Source organism: Hyperolius riggenbachi, chromosome 10 (assembly GCF_040937935.1).
Source record: "Hyperolius riggenbachi isolate aHypRig1 chromosome 10, aHypRig1.pri, whole genome shotgun sequence".
Lineage (NCBI taxonomy): Eukaryota > Metazoa > Chordata > Amphibia > Anura > Hyperoliidae > Hyperolius > Hyperolius riggenbachi.
This window is the reverse complement of record NC_090655.1, coordinates 201,643,449-201,665,084: the sequence shown is the minus strand read 5'-3', so window position 1 is coordinate 201,665,084 and position 21,636 is coordinate 201,643,449. Positions and strand designations below refer to the sequence as shown.

The following is a 21,636-nucleotide window of genomic DNA, read 5'->3' as shown; positions in this document are numbered from 1 at the left end:
TCATATTACAAATACCAGCATGCATGTGTAGAAAAAAAAGGCTGGCTACTACAAGTGCCATCATGCCTAGATAGAGGAAGATAGTACTACAACTGCCAGCATACCCATATAGAGGAAGAGCGCATAGTACTACAAGTAGCAGCATGTTCATATAGAGGAATAAAGCATAGTACTACAAGTGCCAGCATGCCCATATAGAAGAAGAAAGAACAGTACTACAAGTGCCAGCATGCTCATATAGAGGAAGAAAATATAGTACTACAAGTGCCAGCATGCTCATATACAGTGGTGTGAAAAACTATTTGCCCACTTCCTGATTTCTTATTCTTTTGCATGTTTGTCACACTTAAATGTTTCTGCTCATCAAAAACCGTTAAGTATTAGTCAAAGATAACATAATTGAACACAAAATGCAGTTTTAAATGATGGTTTTTATTATTTAGTGAGAAAAAAAACTCCAAACCTACATGGCCCTGTGTGAAAAAGTGATTGCCCCCCTTGTTAAAAAATAACTTAACTGTGGTTTATCACACCTGAGTTCAATTTATGTAGTCACCCCCAGGCCTGATTACTGCCACACCTGTTTCAATCAAGAAATCACTTAAATAGGAGCTATCTGACACAGAGAAGTAGACCAAAAGCACCTCAAAAGCTAGACATCGTGCCAAGAGCCAAACAAATTCAGGAACAAATGAGAACAAAAGTAATTGAGATCTATCAGTCTGGTAAAGGTTATAAAGCCATTTCTAAAGCTTTGGGACTCCAGCGAACCACAGTGAGAGCCATTATCCACAAATGGCGAAAACATGGAACAGTGATGAACCTTCCCAGGAATGGCCGGCTGACCAAAATTAGCCCAAAAGCGCAGAGAAAACTCATCCGAGAGGCCACAAAAGACCCCAGGACAACATCTAAAGAACTGCAGGCCTCACTTGCCTCCATTAAGGTCAGTGTTCACGACTCCGCCATAAGATAGAGAGTGGGCAAAAAAATGGCCTGCATGGCAGATATCCAAGGCGCAAACCACTTTTAAGCAAAAAGAACATTAAGGCTCATCCCAATTTTGCTAAAAAAACATCTCAATGATTGCCAAGAATTTTGGGAAAATACCTTGTGGACCGACGAGACAAAAGTTGAACTTTTTGGAAGGTGCGTGTCCCGTTACATCTGGCGTAGAAGTAACACAGCATTTCAGCAAAAGAACATCATACCAACAGTAAAATATGGTGGTGGTAGTGTGATGGTCTGGGGTTGTTTAGCTGCTTCAGGACCTGGAAGGCTTTCTGTGATAGATGGAACCATGAATTCTACTGTCTACCAAAAAATCCTGAAGGAGAATGTCCGGCCATCTGTTTGTCAACTCAAGCTGAAGCGATCTTGGGTGCTGCAGCAGGACAATGACCCAAAACACACCAGCAAATCCACCTCTGCATGGCTGAAGAAAAACAAAATGAAGACTTTGGAGTGGCCTAGTCAAAGTCCTGACCTGAATCCTATTAAGATGTTGTGGCATGACCTTAAAAAGGCGGTTCATGCTAGAAAACCCTCAAATAAAGCTGAATTACAACAATTCTGCAAAGATGAATGTGCCAAATTCCTCCAGAGCTCTGTAAAAGACTTGTTGCAAGTTATCGCAAACGCTTGATTGCAGTTATTGCTGCTAAGGGTGGCCCAACCAGTTATTAGGTTCAGGGGGCAATTTCTTTTTCACACAGGGCCATGTAGGTTTGGAGTTTTTTTTCTCACTAAATAAAAACCATAATTTAAAACTGCATTTTGTGTTCAATTATGTTATCTTTGACTAATAGTTAACGGTTTTTGATGAGCAGAAACATTTAAGTGTGACAAACATGCAAACGAATAAGAAATAAGGAAGGGGGCAAATAGTTTTTCACATCACTGTAGAGGAAGAAAATATAGTACTACAAGTGCCAGCATGCCCATACAGAGGAAGAAAGTATAGTACTAAAAGTGCCAGCATGCCCATATAGAGGAATAAAGCATAGTACCACAAGGGCCAGCATGCTCATATAGAGAAAGAAAGCATAGTACTACAAGTGCCAGCATGCCCATATAGAGGAATAAAGCATTGTACTACAAGCATAGTACTACAAGTGCCAGCATGCCCATATAGAGGAAGAAAGTATAGTACTACAAGTGCCAGCATGCCCATATAGAGGAAGAAAGCATTGTACTACAAGCATAGTAATACAAGTGCCAGCATGCCCATATAGAGGAAGAAAGGATTGTACTACAAGTGGCAGCATGCTCATATATAGGAAGAAAGCATTGTACTACAAGTGCCAGCATGCCCATATAGAGGAAGAAAGCATTGTCGTAAAAGTGTCAGCATGCCCATATATAGGAAGAAAGCATTGCACTACAAGTGCCAGCATGGTCATCTAGATCTGTACCCTTCAGATCCACACTGCCACCTGGTGGAGCTCCAACAGCTAATTGAAATTCACCTATTGATTTTCAAAGGGAGTATTTCAGTTGCTGCCATTCTTACACTTTAATGCAGAGGCCTCTAACCTGGTACATTCATTGGGTCACTGGAGTTCAAAATCAAAAAGAGGCGGAGCCAAAAACAGCCAATCAGATTTGTTTCATTTCAATGGGAAAATTTAAATGATTAATGCCAAGAACCCCAAAGCTTTTAACTTGGTCACAGAATGACTGTGTGTCCAGGTTAGAAAAAGTGGACGGAGCCAACAACCAACTTTTTTTTACATGGGAAAATGCAAAAACTGCAGCCATTCTTACACTGTTAATGGCAGGCTTCTCAAACTTGACACACTTGGTTACTGGGATTCATATTCTTGAAAGTGGGTGGAGCCTACAACAGCCAGTCAAAATTCACCTATTGATTTTCAAGATAAATATTTAAATTGCTGCCATTCTTACACTGTTGATGGCAGTGGCCTCAAACCTAGTACAGTTGGTCATTGGGCAACTGGGGTTCAAATTTACAAAGAAAGGGGGAGGGGGGAGCCACAAACAGCCAGTCAGATTTGTTTCTTTTCAATGTGAAAATTTTAATTATAAATGCCAAGGACCCCAAAGCTCACAAACTTGATTATTCAGTGACAGTGTGTGTCGTCATTCATTTACTGTGTCAAGGTTAGAAAAAGTGGGCAGAGCCAGCAACAACCAAATACATACCTGGGCAACACCGGGTCATCAGCTAGTTAATAATGATAATGTGTGCAGGGTTTCACATTGTGTGCACAGGACCACCAGTAAGAATGGTTTTCGGTGACTTATACACATCATTATACACACTGCCCACATTATATGCTTTGTCCTCACCAACTGTATGGTTTTTAATTGTTTTTAGGTTTGCTAGCACTGAATAAAATTACCACCATTCATTTTGCATAAAATCATCAAGTGTTTATTCCTTCCAAAATGAATGTCTTTATATTAAAAGCTATTGTTTGAAGGTTTTTGTCCATGGCGGCACAGATTATTGTGATTTGTTTATTGCTTTCATTGCTCTTATGGCATTGTGCATCTCTCGTGTGTGACAAGATCTGATTTCTGTATAAATCGTTTTCCACACTCAGTACATGACTAAGGTTTCTCACCAGCAGGAGCTCTCATGTGTGACAAGGTCTGATTTTCTCCCAAAACAATTCCCACACTCAGAACATGAATAGGTCTTCTGAAGAGTGTAGGATCTCCCATGTATGACAAGGTTTAACTTCTGAATAAAACAGTTTCCACACAGAGCTCATGAATAGGACTTCTTTCCAGTGTGACATCTCTCATGTACGACAAGGTTTGATTTTGTAATAAAACATTTCCCACACTCAGCACATGTATAGGGCTTCTCACCAGTGTGAAATTTCTTATGTCTGACGAGATGAGATTTCCGTCCAAAACATTTCCCACACTCAGTGCATGAATAGGGCTTCTCACCTGTGTGAGATCTCTTATGTGCAACGAGAACAGATTTAGATCTAAAACATTTCCCACACTCAGCACATGAATAGGGCTTCTCACCAGTGTGAGATCTTTCATGTATGATAAGCTCGGATTTCTGTATAAAACTTTTTCCACACTCAGTACATGAATAGGGCTTCTCACCATTGTGACGTCTCTCATGTACAACAAGGCTTGATTTTGCAAGAAAACATTTCCCACAGTCAGCACACGCATATGGCTTCTCCCCTGTGTGAGATCTCTCATGTCTGATAAGACTTGATCTCTGAACAAAACATTTCCCACACTCAGCACATGGGTTATCACCAGGGTGAGGCCTCTCACGTGTGACAAGGTCAGATTTCTGTACAACACATTTCCCATTTGTAGAAAAGAAATGATTCCCTCGAGTTATAAAGTTGTGCTGGGAATGAGACAGGTTAGTGGAGCCTGGGGGAATATTTGGGTTAACCAGGATATCTGCAGGAGACTCTTGTTCAATGACATCATCATCCGTTGCACAGTCTGTGGATACAGAGAGATTAGTCTCTGAAAGGTTCCTGATGCCGGGACTCCGTGCTGCAAATAGAGAAACATCATCACTTCCTGTTACAGAATTCTGAGGGGAGGAACAATTATCATTAGGGATGGTCAGTGAGCTGCTGATAATTCCAAGTTAATGCTGAGTTTATGCACATTAGAAATGGACCAGAGGTAACAGCAGCAAAGGTTTGCATATAATTAGCATACAATTTTTTACCATGTCAGAGTTAGCAGCCTCACAGAGAACTGCAGAAAGTTGAACTCATTACTGGCAGCCAATCACATGACAATAACTTTGGCTTAACCTTTTACTGTAACCAAATCAAAATAGGAGAGCTCAGCTGTCATGAATATATGTGATGCGCAACCTCAATTTGAGGGAGCCTCCTTGCAAGTATGTATATCAGAACATAACCATAGAAAACTGCAGGGACTCAAAATGTGTATAAAAGAAAATCTTTAATGATGCCTTTGCAGGCTTCTATCAAAATTATTTTGATTAACGAGAACCCAAGGTGGGTTTCTGCCATCTATATTAGGACACAGAGGCACATTCTGCATACAATTCCCAGCCTCTGTGTCCTTATAGTGTGCCCCCACTCTCCCCCAGGCTCTGCTGTCCCTCATTATAAAAACCGTCAGGCTAGCGACACACACATTGTCGCTAGCTGGCTGTTTACTTTTAGGCTGCCGTTCAGCGCCGCCTCCTGTGTAGCGCGGCTCCACCTTCCCTCCTTGCCTCTGTAAGCCGATTGGAGGATGCTTACAGAGGCGGGGAGGAAAGGGACACAGGCGGGGAGCCGCGCTATACAGGAGGTGGGGAAGTGGCGCTGATTGGCAGCCTAAAGGTAAACAGCCGACTAGTGACAATCTGTGTATCTAGCCTGGCGGATTTTATATTGGGGTACAGCAGAGCATGGGGGGTGGCTGGAGGCACACTGTAAGGACACAGAGGCTGGGCAGTGTATGCAGAATGTGTCTCTGTGTCCTAATATTGATGGCATAAACCCACCTCGGGTTCTCTTCAAAACAATTTAAAAACATGAACTAGTAGTGAGAGCCCACTATATGTTGAAAACGGGTGTAGTGGCAGTTACTGTTATGGAACAGTTGCCCGGCGATTGCCTACGATAAATGCTCACACCCCTGCCACTTACATACTCATGTCAACACCACATGACACTCCACAGTGTACAGTCTATACTGGGCCAAAGCTGTGTACTATTCTGGGGCAGAAAATTACTGTGTCCATTGAGTTACATATGTTCTAGATTTGCATGTATGATTACTGAGAACTTAGGGGCATCAGAGCCCTTCGTTCCAAGAAATTGCCATATGCAGATGTATATGCGCATTTGCTCTATCTGACCAGGATACTTGCATATATGTAGGTGAGCTCCAGCCCACGTCTCCCCAGATTATGGCAGGATGCACTGGCTAATCATGATAATCAGCACTGGTGGGGCCTGGGAGACGGATTCATAATGACAGTTCTGAGACACTTGGCCATATGTGGTCCCAAAATACAGACTGTTTATTGTACAAAGTGCTTTTACAAGTTACTGCATGTGAGTGCAATTCTTTCTATCTCTTCAATAACGGTGGTTTTACACAATGTGGGCTTGTTTTAAGTTTCGGGAAACGTGGATATCAAATCATGCAATGCTAAGGACTCTGAGGAGCAGATCTGGAGTTTGACATATACATTTATTTCTGCCATTGCTCCGGTGAGCAGATTGTGTTATCCCCATGTAGTCTGCTGTGATACTTCATTGGTATTGGCACAATAATCGGCTGCAGTTGGTGCATGGTGGTCACTACTATTGTGGGCGGAGCTATCACTTAGTCACTCCTGGGTGTCGTTGACGGCTCCTCCTATTCTACAACATTCTGCACTATCATTTGTTAACATTTCCAGTTTCCCACCTGAGGACTAACAGGGGGATTCTGCAGCCACATTCTGTACACCAGATGGTTACAAGGAATCAGCCACACTAGGGAGCATCATAATGGTTGATTTTACTGGGATTTGCCTGCAAGAAAGTTACATTATCCTTATATACAGTACATGCCAGCACTCAAGTGCAATAAAAGGTCAAGGAGTTCTATGCATGGCTATGCAAAAAGGACAAAAGGAGAAATACACAAAAAAAAAAAACCGGTAACAGGATATCAGTGATTTAACATACCCGTATTTTATAAGACATTATGGAATATAAGATGCACCTAGGTTTAGAGGGCAAAAACCAGGGAAACCAGGCATCAGCAAAACTGGTAATGTTATTTTAGGCAACCCTCCAGGACAGGTACACTTTGAGAGTCAACTCTTCCCAGGAAACATCCAAAGGTCTCTCTATAAATGTAATTCACCAACAGGTGTCTGGCAGTATGTAACCAAGAAACAAAAAAGAACAGGTCCAACTACCTAACACCATATCATAGATAACTTACATCACACACACACACAACACTTACCAAAATATACAGGGTGGGTACCTGACCTGTCCCGAAGGGTTACCTAACCTAAACTAACATTATCAGGTTTGCTAATGCCTGGTATTTCCAGTAACCCTCCAGGACTGGTACATTTTGAGATGATAACAAAGAAATCCTTTATCACCCACCTTAGGGTGTGTCGACCTCCTGCAAGACCTTTCCTCCGAAGTCTTGGTCTTAAGCAGACATCCAATCCAACTTGCAGTGGCGCATAAAGGTCCCCAGGTTTCTCCAGCTTGCTGCTTTGCAGATCTCCAGAGGCAAAGCTACAGCTCTACAAGCCCAAGTAGTGGATGCCACTCTGGTAGAATGCACTCTAAGATCGTTGGGAGGTTCCAACGCCATAACTTTATAAGCTTCTAATATACAGAATTTTATCCAATTAGCTATAGTTCTCTTTGAGGCTATCTGACATCAATTTGCCTGTGAAATTTACAAATAAGGTTCTGACTTTCTTATAGATTCAACTTTGTCTAAATATGCCAACACCATATTTCTCACATCTAACAAATGCCATTTCAATTTTTTTTTTCATTGGATAGATTAGGAAAAAAAAAGAAGGAAGTACTATTTCTTGCTTCCTATAAAATATCACCAACTTTTGGTACAATTCTCTACAAGAAAGTACTTCCAATTCACTTATTCTTCTAGCGGACGTAATTGAAACTAAAAACACCGTCTTCAAAGTTATTAATTTCAAGTCCATAGACTCCAAAGAACTGAACGGGGTTTTCGTAAGAGCTTTTACCACAATTGAAAAATACCACTTTGGAAATGGTTTGACACGAATAGGTCTATTTCTTTCAATCGATTTTACAAATCTAACAATCAAAGGATGCTTAGCAAGCTGCTTGCCTAAAAAAAACTGAAAGTGCAGAGATTTTAACCTGTATAGTGCTTAATGCTAAACCCTTGTCTACACCACTTCGCAAAAACTCAACAACTGTAGAATTAAACGGAGATTGCTGCTTCCATAAGTTAAAAGTTTTCCAATACTTTCAATAAATAGCCCTCATATTTTTCTTACTACTCTTAATCAAAGTTTTATTCACTTTGTCTGAAAGTCCATATCGTTGAACTAATTTTTCAGTAGCCAGGCTGCCATTATCCAGCTGGCTATTCCCGTAACTTCCTGGCCCTGTACAGTTATTAGTTGACTGCTCAAAGGAAGATGTAGTGGCCTCCCTATCCTCAATTTCAGCAACAGCGGGTACCAAGACCTTTTGGCCCAATCTGGTGCTATCAGAATCATCTTTGTTTTTGATTTTACTAGTTTTCTCAAAACTAATGAAATGCGATTCAGGGGTGGGAATGCATACACTAGATTGAAGTCCCATGTTTGTGCTAAGCCATCCGTGGCTTTTGGATTGTCCCTGATGTTTAGGGAATAGAATTGTTGACATCTCGAGTTTTCCCTGTTAAAGAGATCTATAATTGGGTTCCCCCATAGCTTCATTAACTCGCGAAACATCTCCTGACTCAATGTCCACTCCGTATTGGAAATTTGAGTTCAGCTTAATAGATCTGTCCGAGAGTTCTGAGCACCTTTTAGATGTACTGCAGTTAGCGACAATAGATTCTCTTCCGCCAAATCCAGAATCTCCAGTGCCAGGTGTAAAAGTTTAATCGACTTTGTTCCACCTTGTTGATTGATATATTCCACTACTGTTAAATTGATCGTCCTCAACTGAACAAGGCAATTTCTCAGGATATGGATAGATCCTATCTGGGCCAATTTTACTGATCCTTCAAACGCACTGGCCAAAGACTCTGCATTTTGAAATCTAGAACGTATGCTCCCCAGCCCGTAAGACTTGCTTCTGTTGTAAGAACCATATCCACTGGAAATTGCCATGCTCTACCCTGCCTTAACGGTAGAGGAGTAATCCACCATTGTAAATCCCTCTTCACAAGTTCTGATATCTTAATTATTTGATCTAAAGTATTGGTTGTTTTGTTCCAACTTTTAAAAATTCAAGATTGCAATCTTCTCATGTTTTTTAGGGCCCACTCGACCGCTGGAGCAGTTGACGTCAACAATCCCAACAACCTCATTGCATCCCTGATTGTGATGTAGCCCCCTGTCTTAAAGAGATTTATCTTGTGAACAACTTTGTCCCTCTTTATGTCCGGCAAAAACATTTTATGAGCCCTGTAGTCTATTAAGGACCCCAGAAAATGAATTAGTTGAGTTGGTTCCAGCTGGGACTTCTCTTAACTTACTATCCAACCTGCTTTCTGAAGCTGAGATAACACTACTTCCCGATGTTGAAATAAAAGCTGTTTCGAGTCTGCCATGACTAAAAGGTTGTCCAGATACGGAACTACCATGATGCCCTGAGCATGTAAGGCTGCTGCAACTTCTGCTATTACTTTTGTAAAGATTCTCAGAGCAGACTTGATCCCAAACGGGAGGCAGTGGAATTGATAATAAAGAATCTATGCATTTTTCTTGACTGCAAATCTTAGATAAGCTTGAGATTTCATCTCTACTGGAACATGCCGATAGACGTCTTTCATATCTATGGTTAACATGAAACAGTCCTTCAGTAATAGGTTCTTTACTGAGTAGATTGACTCCATCTTGAATTTCTGATACTTTATATAGGGATTCAGAGGCTTCAGATTCAGAGAGAGCCTGATTTTTTCCCAAAGGCTTCTTTACTAGAAAATTCTGGAGTAAAAACCTGCTCCTGGTTCCCAAGTCGGAACTGGAGCTACTCCATCCCTGCTGATCATGTCCTGCAAAATCTCTTCCAGAGCCAGCTGCTCTTGAGATGATCTCACACCTGTTATCACAAATCTTTTTGGAGGTTTTTGTTGAAACACAATGTGATAACCTGACTGAACGAGATTCAAGATGAATGGGCTTGATGCAAACATTTTCCATTGTGGTAAGAACAAGCCTAGTCGACCTCCCACTTTCTCTTGAACATCATTGTTGTGGCTTAGGAATGGAGTCAGAATTTCTGAACCAGATGTTCGGTTTATTCTGCTCTTTGTTAAACGACCAGGGTTTACATCTAGTTCGGGGGTTTGACTTAGTGTCTTGTCTTTTTTTCCTCTTTCTTTATTTCTTAAAAAAACAATTTCTTTTAATTTGAAGTTTTCTCCAGAATTTCTTCCAATCCTGGGCCAAACAGTAATTCACCCGTAAATGGAATAGTACAAACCTTATTTTTAGATCAGGCACTACCTTCTCATATCTTGATCCAAAGGTTGCACCTAGCAACATTAGATAAACCAGCTGCTCTGGCTGTCAGCCTAATGGCTTCCAACACAGCATCAATAATATAATTAACTGACTTAAAGGAGTTATCAGGCAAAAAAAAAAAATGATTTTCACTTACCTGAGGCTTCTACCAGCCCCATGCAGCCATCCTGTGCCCTCGTAGTCACTCACTGCTTCTTCGGTCCCCCTTCGCCAGCTGGTTTTGTTTTTGCCGACCTTGGGGTCGGCAGGCCGCATCGCGTACATTTTTATGCATTTCCACTGATGTAGGAACATCAACACATAAATTTTTACGTGTTAGTGGTTCAATGCGTACATTTTTACGCATTGAACCGCCAATGCGTAAAAATGTATGTGTTGATGTTCCTGCATCAGCAGGAATGCGTAAAAATGTACGCAATGCGGCCCGCCAATCCCGAGGACAGCAAAAACAAAAACTAGCTGGCGGCGCGGGACTGGAGCTGCAGTGAGTGACTACGACAGCACAGGATGGCTGCATGGGGCTGGTAGAAGCCCCAGGTAAGTGAAACTCAGTTTTTTTTTTTGCCGGATAACTCCTTTAAACATGACCGCAAATTAATTCAAAATTGTTTCCTTACTAGATCCCATTCTAATAAGCCTCTCTCCCTGATGCCTCCATAAATAAAGATCTCAGGCAACACAGGTAGTAACCGCAGCAGGTCTGAAAATTGCACATATAGATGACCAAGTCTTTTCAATGCAAATTCTGCTTTTTTATCAGACTGATCTTTAACTTCCCTGGCGGTAAGCCCAACTTAGGTTCGGGCTAGCCGCCGCAGGGGGATCACGTGGCCCTGGGAGGATTTTTGCCTATAAAATGTTATTTATATTCTTCAGCTAGCAAGAAGTGCCTCCGGTCCCCTCTGATCACCGCCGGTATACGTACTGCGCATGACGTCGATGATGTCAGACGTCATGTCCAATCGTCACAATAGCGACGAGTGAAGCTGCTTGGAGAAGGTGCGGCTCTCGTGGGATCGTGGACGGGTAAATATTACCGGCAGCGATCGGGGGGGATCAGAGGGGACCGGAGGCACTTGGGGGTATACTTAGCTAGCGAAGTGCTAGCTGAAGACAACATTTTATAGCCAAAAATCCTTCCGCGGACGCAGACATTGAAACTGAGTACCGCCAGGGAGGTTAAGGTGACCCAAATCTTCAAAAGATAACTCATTGTCTACTTTGTCCCAATATTTACTATCCTCTTCGGAGAAAGGAAATCTTCTAAAACCTCTTGGCAAGAAAAGTTTTTTTTATCTGGATTCCTCCATTGACTATTAATTAATGCTTTTGTAGAACTATGAATGGGAAAAAACCAAAAGGTGAGCTCCCTCCATTCCTGCATACTAAGCATCAAGTGTGGACACTTCTTTAGGGGTTTCTGTATTTAAACCTAGAGAATTGTATATTGCCTTAAGCAATTCTTCAGTCTTACTTGCTGCAAACTTAAATTTAGATGATTTCTCTTTATCGCCATCCGAAATTTCACCCTCTGACTCGTCCTCTGATAATCCATCTGAACCTTCTTCTGGTTCTGAATCTGAAAGTATAGGCCAATTACTTTTAGCCTTTGCTTTCTTATGAATTTGTATCAGGACTTCTGACTGTTCAGTATTCACATCTTGTACCACAGCAGCAGCTGCCGGCTCTGCAGTTCCAGCATAATCAGACTGACCAAGAGAAGTAACAGGAATCTGAGTAACATTAACCGGTTGAGATACAGATATTGCGGGCTGAGTCATTGTAATAGGAGACTGATTAACAATTGACTGAGTCAGGGAATTCAAAAGAGCTTCTCTAAAGCCTTAATTGATTCTGTCATCTCATTTTTCATGAGACCTAAAAAGTCCTTATAAGGAGCAGCTGATTCTTTAAGCACTCTCAATGTACACTGCTGACAGTAGGTTTGAATCCATGAAGTTGCCAATTATAAATTCCATGCAGGTTTGGGCCTAGAGCAGTGTTAGGCAAACTTGGCTCTACAACTGTTGAGGAACTACAAGTCCCACAATGCATTGCAGGAGTCTGACCGCCACAGTCTTGATTCATCAAGGCAAATGCATTGTGGGACTTGTAGTTCCTCAACAGATGGAGAGCCAAGTTTGCCTATTACTGGCCTAGAGTTTTGGCCCTCCTCAGGAGTATTTGTCTGAAAAACGCAACACCAACACTGCCTCCATACTGAATGCTAAATTCGACACACATTGGCTGACGAGCACCTGCTGACGACTCAAATGTAGCTGCATGCATGTATTGCTGTGTTCTATTGCTTGTGTGTGTCGAATTTAGCATTCAGTATGGAGGCAGTGTTGGTGGGTTTTCTGGATGTGAGAGGTCCAGAGTCTGGGTGTGAGAGGTCCAGGCCCACCTGCACTCCCCTCCGGGTATCGCGCATTGGCCTTGGGGCCCTGGCCAGTGAGAAAGGTCCGGGGCCCCTGGCCATCGTGCGAACCAATCGTGTGTTTTTAAACTTTTTTTTCAGCTCTAGGACATGGCGGACAGGTGAGCGGTTAGGGAGGGACCCCTGTGGGAGGGATGCCTGCACGGGGCGGTCCTGCTAGCGACGCAATCTTGCGATTTGCAACCAACTGAAGCCTCCCACCTGAATGCTAATGGCTGCTAGATGTGGTATGGCAGGTAAAGGGTGTATGACAGTGCATCCTGATTGGCTGACGAGCACCTGCTTGTGTGTGTCGAATTTTGTTCTTCTGTCCCCCATGTGTCCACGGTGTGTCCCCTTTTGTCCTTGTTTGCCCTCTGCTCCCCCTGTGTGGAAGAGCCAGACATAGGGAGAGGGCAGATGAACATACATGGGGGAGCCAAGACACGGGGGGCAGAGGAACATACATGGGGGAGCAAGAAACACAGGGGGAGGGGCAAAGAAACATACATGGACACTTGGTAGAGCGGGAGACCCAAGGGGGGCAAAACAACATATATGGGGGGACAGGAGTCACAGGGAGACAGAGGAACATACATGAGGAAGCGGGAGTCATGGGGCAGAGAAACATACATGGGGGAGTGGGAGACAAGGGGGGCAGAGGAACATACATGGGGAGCAGGAGACAAGGGGGGGGGGGGCCAGAGGAACATACATGGGGGAGCGGGAGACCCGAGGGGGGCAGGGCAACATACAAGGGGGAGCGGGAGGCACGGGGCAGAAGAGAAACATACGCGGTGGAGCGGGAGATACGGGGAGCAGGAGATACCGGGGGGGGGGGGGCAGAGGAACATACATGGGGAGCAGGAGACACGGTGGGCAAAGGAACATACATGGGGGAGCGGGAGTCACGGGGCGGCAGAGAAACATACACGGGGGAGCGGGAGTCATGGGGCGGCAGAGAAACATACACGGGGGAGCGGGAGTCACGGGGCGGCAGAGAAACATACATGGGGAGCTGAGACTCGGGGGGGGGGGGGGGTTCGCAGAGGAACATACATGGAGAGCGGGAGACACGTGGGCAGAGGAACATACATGGGGAGCGGGAGACATGGGGGGCAGAGGAACATAAATGGGGGAGTGGGAGACACGGGGGAAGAGGAACATAAATGGAGGAGTGGGAGACACGGGGGCAGAAGAACATACAAGGGGGAGCGGGAGACGGGGGGGAGCAGAGGAACATCCATAGGAGAGCGGGAGAAACACGAGGGGGCAGAGGAACATACATGGGGAGCAGGAGACATGGGGGGGGCAGAGGAACATACATGGGGAGCAGGAGACACGGGGGATGGGGGGGCAGAGTAACATACACGGGGGAGTGTAAGACACGGGGGCAAAGAAACATCCATGGGCGAGCAGGATACACCGGCGGGGGGGGGGATGGGAGGCAGAGGAACATACATGGGGGAGTGGAAGACACGAGGGCAGAGGAACATCCATGGGGGAGCGGGAGACACAAGAGGGGCTGAGGAAGAGGAACATACATGGGGAGCAGGAGACGCGGGGGAGGGGGGGCAGAGGAACATACACGGAGGAGAAAAAGTGAGTCTTGTATGCCAAAAAATATAGTAATTGTTAGTCAGTTAGATAAGTCTTTTGAATATCTAATACTTATCACTCACCAATGCTCATCCCTGTAGTAATGATTTCTTCCATAGTTGTCCTCATCATGTCACCCTCCTCCATAGACTGCTGATCACCCCTCACATATGTCTTTTCTTCTTCCCCTTTAATTGTCCTCATCATGACACCCTCTATAGACTGATGATCACTCCTCACATATGTCTCTTCTTCCTCTTTGATTGTCCCCATCATGTCACCCTCCTCCACAGACTGCTGATCACTCCACACATATGTCTCTTCTTCTTCCTCTTTAACCACAACATTTAGATGTATCAGTTCTCCACCCTAAGTGCAAAAAACAAGAGATTATTTATATTGTGAACACAGATGTAACACAATATTCCCCAAACGACTCCTGTGTCTGAAATAGCCTTTCAAAATTCCTATAACAGAGCAGCCAAGTAGCTCGGGGCGACCCAAACCAGTAGGAAAAAACACACATCCAATAGATTGCATGTACCGGCCAACAGATAATTTGGGGCATGCAAACTAGATTTTCCTTAGAAGTTAAATTCATAAAACCACAGTAAAGTGCAATATGCAAAAGTACTGCATTTTTGGAACCATAAGATGCACTTTTTATTCCCCAAAAGTGAGGGGAAAAAGTGGTGCCCCCTCAAAAAGTACATAGTGAAGGTGGTTGGAGTGAGGGTGGGAGCACCGGCATGGGGGCTCACTCAGAGGGGTTGCTTTCGTTGATAATTGCTTGACAGGTGCCCAACTTCACCGGACCAGCGGCGTACAGGTAGCACTCACCCCATCCTGGTAGCACCGCATTCTCCCTCCGATGATTGGTGTATGTGGGCACACTGATGGTTGATGTTGCTGATAATGTTAATCACAGGCGCCCAACTCCACCGGACCAGCATGTGCGCATGAAGCAAATACGGAAGCTGGTGAGCACAGATGCCATGCATTAGGAGCAGAGGGTTGGCGTTGTGTCAAATTAAATCAGCAGGAATGCTTGAGGTTGCAGGTTATTGGCACTGACAGTCTCATGGGCGGGACCAAGCTCCATCATGGGGGTCAATCAGTGCACTGATTGCTTCTTTGTATGGGCTACTGCAATAACTGAAAGCAAACCCAAGGTGAGAGGGATATGGAGGCTGCCACATTTATTTCCTTTTAAGTGTCTGGCTGTCCTGCTGATCACCTGCCTCCAATGCTTTCAGCCATAGACCCTGTACATGTATGCAGCAGATCAGAAGTTTCTGACAATATTGACAGAATTAACAAGATTAGCTGCATGCTTGTTACTGGTGTAATTCAGACACTACTGCAGCCAAACAGGTCAGCAGGGCTGCCAGGCAACTGGTATTGTTTAACAGAAAATAAATATCCCAGCCTCAATATCACTCTCACCTCTGGTTCACTTTAATTGCATGTGAAATGCTGCAATAACTACATCCAGCTATCAGCTTGGAACTGTATGCCATTGCTTGATATCTGCTGCCTATCATCTGCACTATATATGTCTCTTCAGCCCAGTTTGTTTCCCGCTTTTGAATCTATGCTGCTTGCTTCCACTCATATGCATAGGGTTGCAACGGTATGAAATTCCACGGTATGATAACCGTCAAAAAAAATACCACGGTATGACGGTATTACAGTATTTAACAATTATTTGGACCTGGGCCCCACCCCCTTACATTAAATATTGTGCCCCCACCCGCCAGTAATAGGTGGCTGCAGCATAGGTATAGCTAGTGGTAGGTGGCCGCAGCGTAGGTAGCCAGGGATAGGTGTAGCTAGTAGTAGGTGGCTGCAGCATAGGTATCCAGGGATAGGTGTAGCCAGTGGTAGGTGGCCGCAGCATAGGTAGCCAAGGATAGGTGTAGCCAGTAGTAGGTGCTTGCAGCATAGGTAGCCAGGGATAGGTGTAGCCAGTGGTAGGTGGCCGCAGCATAGGTAGCCAGGGACAGGTGTAGCCAGTGGTAGGTGGCCGCAGCATAGGTAGCCAGGGACAGGTGTAGCCAGTGGTAGGTGGCCGCAGCATAGGTAGCCAGAAGTATGTGGTCGCAGCATAGGTAGCCAGGGATAGGTGTAGCCAGTGGTAGGTGGTCGCAGCATAGGTAGCCAGGGATAGGTGTAGCCAGAAGTAGGTGGTCGCATCATAGGTATTCAAGGATAGGTGTAGCCAGAAGTAGGTGGTCGCAGCATAGGTAGCCAGGGATAGGTGTAGCCAGTGGTAGGTGGTCGCAGCATAGGTAGCCAGGGATAGGTGTAGCCAGTGGTCGCAGCATAGGTAGCCAGGGATAGGTGTAGCCAGTGGTAGGTGGTCGCAGCATAGGTAGCCAGAAGTAGGTGGTCGCAGCATAGGTAGCCAAAAGTAGGTGGTCGCAGCATAGGTAGCCAGGGACAGGTGTAGCCAGGGATAGGTGTAGCCTGTAGTTAGTAGGTGAGTGCAGCATAGGTAGTCAGGGATAGGTGTAGCTAGAATTAGGTGGCCAGCACAGAGAGCCGGAGGGAGGGAGAGGGGACAAATACTCACTTGTCAGCAGCCAAGTCCTCACGCGTGTACTGTGCTTCATTCTACTTCCCGTTTGTGCTTGCATCATCTCCTTGTAATAGCACCCAGGGGGCGCTGTTTCAGGGAAATTTGATGAAAGAACAATGAAGCCCAGTACAGCGTGGAGGACGGACTTGGCTGCAAATGAGTATTGCCGCAAGTGAGTGTTTATCCCCACCGCTGTTTGTGCGCCGCCGCTACGTCGCTCCGCCCCCCGGTAGCCCAGCCCCCTGAAACCGGTAAAACGAGATTGTCCACGGTACGATTACCGTGCACAATCATACCGTGGAATATCGTCATACCGGTATACCGCGGCAACCCTAATGCATACTAATTACCTGAACATCTGATCGATTTGCTAGAATTACATGCAACAGTTTATAATCCAACATCCTAAAATTCTGGACTGCAATTGGGTCCTTTTGGAGAAATGCGATATTTATAGACCACCCAATATTGTCATTGTTCTGCAATTTCAATGTCAGCTTTGTTTTCATCAACTTTCCAGTCATGCTTTATGGACTGAATAAGTCATAGCAATATTTTGGGTTACTTCATAAGCACATTAGTTTCAAGTCTATCTAAAGTTCATAGGCTCCACTTTGATGAGGACTGCAGCCTCAAGAGTTATTCCCTTCTCCTGTTGAGCAGGGCCAATACCAACGGATACAGGGATATCCGCACTCCTACGTTTAAATGCTGGATGTGCTAGGGTCAATTAAGGATAGTTTACAAATAAGAAGAAAGCGGCCCTTTAAATAAGCACCAACCAGCTAAGGTAAGTATAATATCACAAAATATCTTTATTTATACACAAGTTACCAGACACAACATATAGTTCATATGGAATATATAGAAAATTTCATGATTATATTATAATATACCCATATGCTTATGCCAATGCAAAAATAAAATCAATTAAAAACAACACATAATCGCACAACCAAGCCATGTATTCATTATTGCACATCCCCACAATAAAGCCAATCAATTGATAGGTGTATACATTTGTGTATATAAATATACACACATATAAAACTAGCTCCACTCAGGGTTTATAATAAAACCCATGCAGTGGAGGAACCCGGGTTCAGTCTGAAGTGCAGTGCAAACAACAAATAATGAAACCAATTGTCATATATTAAAGTGCTAATGCAAGACATACATGTGAATAAACCTGATGGTAAGGAGAGCAGCCCGTAGATAAAGTGCACAAAGTGTATGGTGTAAAAATGGAAAGTGCTAAGAGATAGTATATAATACTTAGCCCGAGTAATGATGCATGAATTGGGAGTGCAAGGTGGCGAGGCAGGCAGAGGTTCCCCTTAAGATAAGTCCCACTAGTTCCGCGGACTCCCGTCCGCTTTCTCAAGGAGAGAAGAGAGCGTGTTTGTGTAGCCGCCATTGCGGCGTTTAAGTATGCTTGGGAAGGAGAAAGGAGCGCGTCATAGACCCATCCACCGGATGTGACGTATGCGGAAAAAGAGGTACACAATTGGGCTTTAAGAAGTACACAATACTTCCTAAATATGGAAGAAAACCAACAGGGAGACTTAAGACAGCTATTGTTGCAGCTAATGGACTTCATCCTGGGCCACAACTATTTTATTTTTGATGGGACCTTTTACAAACAGGACTGCGGAATAGCCATGGGCGCAAAACGTGCTCCATCAGTAGCCAACCTCTTTCTTGGCTATTGGGAAAGAGAGGTGGTATTCGGCGCAGGCCTTGAATCTTACCACCCTTACATTTTGGGGTGGTATAGATTCATTGATGACGTATTTATGTTGTGGGCAGGACCAGGAGAGCTATGTGATCAACTTATAGACAAGCTCAACCAAAATGACATGAATAATCAATTAACAAAACATGTTTCTTCTACAGATATGGAATTTTTGGATATCAGGATCAATATAGACCAGGAAGGACGTTTAAATACAGACCTTTTTCGTAAGCCCACCTCAGTTAACTCGTTGCTGCATTATGAGAGCGCTCACACTAAATCTTTGAGGGATAACATCCCTACAGGACAATTCTTGAGGATTCGTAGAACTTGTTCTAATTTTAATGATTTTTCTACACAGGTCAACTTGTTAACGAACAGATTCAGAGAACGTGGATATCCTCGACGTACTATATCAAGGGCCTACCAAAGGGCCAAATCCACTGATCGTGCGAGCCTTCTGATTTCTACACCAAAAAAGACACCACACATGGTAAGATTAAGTACCACGTTTAACAACCAGTGGAGAGATGTATACCGTATCCTTGACAAAACTTGGCCTAATTTACAGATGGACACAGATGTTGCCAAATTTATCACCCCTGCCCCTTCTATAACAGCCAAAAGATGTCCAACCATAAAGGACAAGGTATGCTCTAGTTTGTTTAAAAGGATTACAACAAGATGTAGGGGGCCTCTACAAGGTAGTCACGTGTGTGGCAGATGCAATGTGTGTGATCTAATGCGCCCATGTAAAGAGATTTTTGATACCAGGGGTATTAACAGCTATAAAATCCATGGCTACATAAACTGTCAAAGCAAAGGGATCATCTATGCAATAATATGTCCATGTAGAAAGATCTATGTGGGGCAAACAAAAAAAATTAAAAACTAGGATACAACAGCACCTCTCGAAGATTAGGTTGGCTAAGAGGGATGTGGATGAAGGCAAAGCGTTAACATCAATAGCAGCGCATTTTTTATATCAACATGGAGGATTAATCAAAGGAACAACAGTATGTGGTGTGGAACAGGTTAAGCTGTCCATTAGAGGGGGAAATATTGTGGAACATTTGCTCAGGAGAGAGGCAAGATGGATCTACCAATTAAAAAGTATGAGCCCTGCAGGTATCAATGAGGAAATTGACTGGTCAGGTTTTCTTGGATAATTATAGGAATTATGTTGCCTTTTATCTTTGCACTGATGCTCGCTATAAATGTTGTCCCGTGATATTGACTCAACACATGTTCTTTCTTTTTCTTTTGTATAGATAATAATCTTTGAGAATGTTTTGAGATAGGCCAATGAATCATAGAGAAATATATATATATTGTGTGCCTTGAGGATGTGGATTTGCCCCTGATAAATTGTCTTTATATTGCAATTAGAATTCTCAGTGGACATGATTTCTTTATACCCTTTGGACATTGGACTGCTGCCCAGGCTATGAACTTCTATGTGTTTTAGAATGGACATACAAGTATATCAACTAAAAATGGACTCCTGCTTTATTATTCCGGATTTTCTGGCTCTGGATTTTCTGCTTTGCCTTTAAGAGAATACTTACCTTGTAATTTATGGACTTTGGAAACTGTCTCTCTCGCTCAGGACATTGGGACATTAATCACAAATAGGATGAACAGCGCTCCAATGTGCACATTGGTGATTATAATATAGTGTGTTAGAATTTTTGAATATTGAATTATGATTAATGACACTGTCTTACCTATGTATGATTTGTGAGGGAGAATCTCAGTGACCAGATAGATTGTTTGTATTGAGTATATTGTATTGAGTATATTGGATCTCTGCCTCCTTCTATGCTATGATTGCCGTCTCATTTATATACTGACACACTGTGGTGACCAGCAGTATTACAGGCCTTTACATCTTTGCATGCCACGCTGGTTTCTACTTATTTCCACATTCTATGCGGCTCCTTTTCCGGCAACATTACACTCTCTCTGCATGTAACGCTGGTTACTTCCGCATCCTACGCAGCTCTTTTTCCGCATACGTCACATCCGGCGGATGGGTCTATGACGCGCTCCTTTCTCCTTCCCAAGCATACTTAAACGCCGTAATGGCGGCTACACAAACACGCTCTCCTCTCCTTGAGAAAGCGGACGGGAGTCCACGGAACTAGTGGGACTTATCTTGAGGGGAACCTCTGCCTGCCTCGCCACCTTGCACTCCCAATTCATGCATCATTACTCGGGCTAAGTATTATATACTATCTCTTAGCACTTTCCATTTTTACACCATACACTTTGTGCACTTTATCTACGGGCTGCTCTCCTTACCATCAGGTTTATTCACATGTATGTCTTGCATTAGCACTTTACTATATGACAATTGGTTTCATTATTTGTTGTTTGCACTGCACTTCAGACTGAACCCGGGTTCCTCCACTGCATGGGTTTTATTATAAACCCTGAGTGGAGCTAGTTTTATATGTGTGTATATTTATATACACACATGTATACACCTATCAATTGATTGGCTTTATTGTGGGGATGTGCAATAATGATTACATGGCTTGGTTGTGCGATTATGTGTTGTTTTTAATTGATTTTATTTTTGCATTGGCATAAGCATATGGGTATATTATAATATAACCATGAAATTTTCTATATATTCCATATGAACTATATGTTGTGTCTGGTAACTTGTGTATAAATAAAGATATTTTGTGACATTATACTTACCTTAGCTGGTTGGTGCTTATTTAAAGAGCCGCTTTCTTCTTATTTGTAAACAGGACCAATACCAACGCTAACAGAAATGCTGATTTATAATATATAGGTTTGGTTTTTTGGTCATTAATATTATTGAATTTTGACGTGTCATATTTTGATAAATAAAGTTAATACTTTTGTATGCACCTAAGAGCCAATTATCCTTTTTGTTGTTCTATCTTCTGAACACAGAAAACAGCATACAGAAGGAAACAATGTCACACAGTTTGGGGTCTCAGGTGAACCTCAGTTTTACCTACTTGATAATGGTGGGGGATAGTGGAATCTGGTGGACAATCCTGGGAATAAAGAAGACCTGTACATCTCTCTGGTGGGTTTCTGTTACTGGATCCATCTGTAGGAAACACACACTGAATGAATAC

General features: G+C 43.5%; 1 pseudogene; it reads right to left on the bottom strand.

The window, feature by feature from the left end:
* LOC137534247 (zinc finger protein 420-like) overlaps positions 1-21,636 on the bottom strand; it is a 122,573-nt pseudogene that overhangs the window by 32,027 nt on the left and 68,910 nt on the right.